The 4,306-nt window shown below is 38.2% G+C and overlaps 1 pseudogene; it reads left to right on the forward strand.

Annotated features, from left to right (window-relative positions):
- Positions 1–2,257: 2,257 nt before the first annotated feature.
- Positions 2,258–3,284, forward strand: LOC143963984 (olfactory receptor 11L1-like; annotated as a pseudogene).
- The last annotated feature ends 1,022 nt before the right edge of the window (positions 3,285–4,306 follow it).

Here is a 4,306-nt window from a genome sequence, read left to right on the forward strand (position 1 = left end):
CTTCCTTTTTTTACTGGGTAGAAATTGGCCTTTGGCCTTGTCCCTGGGCTCTTCCTGGCCTGCTCTCTGTGTGCAGCTCAGTGTCCATCTTAATATTTTGGCTTAACATCAAGTTGCAGGTATACATAATTTGTTGGGTGGTTGATGAACATTGGGTTTGGAGGGTCAATAGCATACTCTCTAATTGTATTTTTCCATATTGTTCTGTACGTTTTTAATTGTATTTTGTCTTATGCAGTGACACATCTACTTTTGTCTCTCAATAAGCATCCCCTGAGGAAGCCCTATAGGGTGAAACATGTTGGGATATTATTGCAAAGTGACCTTTGCCATCTACTTACTAGCTGTGTACTGATGTCTGCGTAAGATATGTATAGCCAATACAATTGTTTTTACATTTTTGTCTTATCTCTAATAAATTTTGATATTTTTTTATATTTTTGGTGGACTACTAATAATTCTATTTGCCTGGCACCCTGAAAATCCCACTAAACTATAAATAATTATCAAAAATAATAATATAATAATAATAAAATGTATTCAATAATGTAATCAACTCAAAAACACAGAAAATTGCTCAGAATTGCAGAATTGTTACTGTCGTTACTTTCAGTGTCTGATGACAAATTTTCCCATGAATCACTATCGCTCATTTCTGCAAGTGATTCAAATTTTTTATCGTTGTTTTCTAGCTGGTCTAAAACCACATTTGACGTAAAGGGACACTTTTTGGTTGCTATGGACATTCTCCAGTTTCCAGGCAGAAAGAACAGTATATATAATATAAAAGTACATGCAAGGCACTGGACAAAGCACTAGGGACAAAAGGGAGTTGAAATAATTTGATACAGTAATGTAATCTGTAAGATTACAGTGTACTGTATGTGTTCTATTTTTTGCAGTTTTTGAATTTCCTGCTGGGCTCCGTCCCCGTGCGTCGCCCCGCTCGCAGGAAACGGAGTCCGGCATACATAGCATCGGGTGGAGGACACAGCCGCCGCACACAACTGGAGGACATCACAGGATCCTGGGGACAAGGTAAGTAACTTTCCCTGGATACTGCGATGCACCCCTGAATGTGACTCTGGGTTACTGCTCTTGGTATGGAAAATCCCCCCCCCCCGAGCCACACTCGGGAATACCGCTAAGAAGGTTAAATTGTTCTCACTTAGAGCTTACGCCCGTGTCTGCCACTAGTTCTGTGACAGTGCTGTGTCTAATGGTTCAAGAATCAATCAGCATGAATGATCACTATGACATTATAGTGATCACATGACGTTGTTTAGAAAGAAGTCAATTACTAAGACTGGAGAGTACAACATCTGGCGGAGCTGATCACGGTGGACAAATCAGCTTTTAACTTTAGTTTGTTCAATTAAGCTTTGACAAAAAAAAAATGCAGAGGTGCACCAGATTTTGCACTCCCAAGGTTTTAGTAAATCAACCCCAAATTGTGTTACTGGCAGGATTGTGAAAACAGATGAAAAAAACCCTGAAAAAAATAAATTATACAGCCAACACATGTAAGGACTGCAAAGCTGCAACATATTACATTTTTGTTTTTGGGTTTAGTTGCAGTTAGATGAGGAGGAACATAATGAGCCTAACATAATGTAATGTTTCTGCTATCACTGTGGTTATTAAATATAATTTGAAATATGATATCAGTTGATATCTTAAATAATGTATTCTACTTTTCATATTCAATGAATTAAAGGGGTTGGGAGCTTGGTCCCCAGGCAGGTGCTCACGAAAAAGCTAAAGGGCAATTGGACTATCTTGGTACAATACAATGAAGGTAAATTCAGATATAGAAACAAGCAAGTAAAAAGATCTACAAAAGTTTATTGATACACAATACATGACAAAGATATCAATGATGAATAAAAAAAATAGGTGATGGTCCATGTGTATCACCAAGATAATGCTCCCATGATCAGGGGAGTATTATCTTGGTGATACACATGGACCATCACCTATTTTTTTTATTCATCATTGAAATCCTTGTCATGTATTGTGTATCAATAAACTTTTGTAGATCTTTTTACTTGTTTTTATATCTGAATTTACCTTCCTTGTACTGTACAGATGAGATAGTCCAATTGCCCTTTAGCTTTTTGGTGAGCACCTGGCTGGGACCAGGCTCCCAATCCCTTTATTTCTAAAATGTCTGGATGATGGTACAACTTTTAATTGATCCTATCTACCCATGAATATTGTATGTAGAGGCCATTTACAATCTTTATTTTCCTAATCAATGTAGGAGGCTAACATCACTTTAGTAACAGAATTTATTCTCCTGGGATTTCAGAACACCAAAAGCATTAAGATTTTTCTTTTCTTCCTCCTTCTTGTGATCTACTGCCTTACAATCTGTGGAAACCTTCTGATCATTGTGCTGGTGTTCTACTGCAAGAATCTTCAAAGTCCCATGTACATCTTCCTCACCCAACTCTCTATGAATGATATCTTGTTAACAACAGACATTGTGCCCAACATGCTTCATGCTTTAATGAATACACATGGGACAATCACATTTATGGGTTGCATTACTCAGTTGTATTTTTTCAGTGCTTCAGAAACATCAGAGTGTTTTCTTCTCATGGTCATGTCCTATGACCGTTATTTGGCCATCTGTGAACCATTGCATTATGGTTCCATAATGAACATTACTTTCTGCCAAAAGTTAGCAGCTTTGTCTTGGATATTAAGTTTTTCTCTTATACTGATTGACATTTTAACCGTGTCTAATTTACAATTTTGTGGTTCAAATATTATTGACCATTTTTTCTGCGATCTTTCCCCACTACTTACACTTTCCTGTTCAGATACCTACAATGTTCAGATAGAAGTTGTCTTATTAAGTGTCCCTGTGATAATAATTCCTTGCTTAATTATTTTAGCATCCTATATTTACATTGTTATTACTATAGCAAGAATTCCATCCAACATAGATAGGCAGAAGGCCTTCTCTACCTGCATTTCTCATATAACTGTGGTCTTCATATTTTACGGAACTCTTTTCACTGTCTATACTCTGCCAACCAGTGGACAATCATCTCACCTAGCTAAGACCCTATCTCTGTTGTACACCGTGGGGACACCTTTGATGAACCCTATTATATATAGCCTGAGGAACAAGGACATCAAAAAAGCTTTAGATAAAGTAATCAGTGCAAACATTTCATGTTTTGACAGGTCGTATTGATTGAATGTGAATGTGTCTTTACAGTTAAATAATTTTAGTTATTCAATCAAGATTTTCTTTTCTTTATTAGATCAAGTCATTTAGATCATGATGCACAGAGACTCAACAGAAAGTGAAAACAAATTCTACAATAAAGATGGCAGTCATTAAGATTATGTGTGTTATACATATTGTGAGATTTAGCTTAAAATGGAGCGTTTTACGATAATTTGGTCAACTCAGCTATATGTGGTTTTGTTTTTGTTTTTTGCCCACTTCTATTCATACAAACAGCAACACAACACAGTGGTCTGCCCATGCAAGGGCTGTTTAGCAGCCTCTTGGCTTTTTGCACACAGCTATGCTTATTTTTCCAGTCTTGGGCCCTCTACCGATCTTGTTCCTTAATTCACCAGACTAGACCTCTAACCTGCTCACACACAGATTGAAGCTTGCTTAAAAGTCTTAACAGGAGCCCAATTGGCCTGTATACAGCAGCACACCACAAAGACAAGAACCCCCTAGAAGAGGACATTCAATCAAATTGAAATATTCAAGTGTAATAGGTCAAATAGAGTGCTAAATTAAAAAAAATACTTGGATGTTCAAAGTCTTTATTGGTCAACTGGCTGGAACAAGGTGATAAGGCAGAATGCAACTAAAAATTCTTGTTGCCTCCCTTGTTGTTTGCCATAAGAGAGGTAGCCCAGGCCTCCACAGGATTCTCCCCCTTTGAGCTGGTTTATGGGAGACACCCCCGTGGACTACTGGATATAATGAAAGAGATATGGGAACAAGAAGCTTCCACTTATCGGAGTGTGGTAGAACATGTGTCTCAAATGCAGGACCGAATAACAAAAGTTATGCCCATAGTACGGGAACATTTGCAGGCTGAGCCAAACACCCAGAGTCGTGTATACAACCGATCTGCCAAGAGTTTAAACCTGGGAACTGGGTGCTGGTCTTAGTGCCTACCGTCGAGAGTAAGTTTCTCGCCAAGTGGCAAGGACCCTTTGAGATAGTTGAGAGGGTGGACAAGGTCAACCATAAAGTCCATCAGCCCACCAAACATTGGAAATTCAGAAGGAAAAAGTCAGATGGAGCCCACACGCGATCGGA

Source organism: Lithobates pipiens, unplaced genomic scaffold (genome assembly GCF_037356315.1).
Source record: "Lithobates pipiens isolate NorthernLeopardFrog02 unplaced genomic scaffold, aLitPip1_a1.2 Scaffold_8, whole genome shotgun sequence".
NCBI classification, from domain to species: Eukaryota; Metazoa; Chordata; class Amphibia; order Anura; family Ranidae; genus Lithobates; species Lithobates pipiens.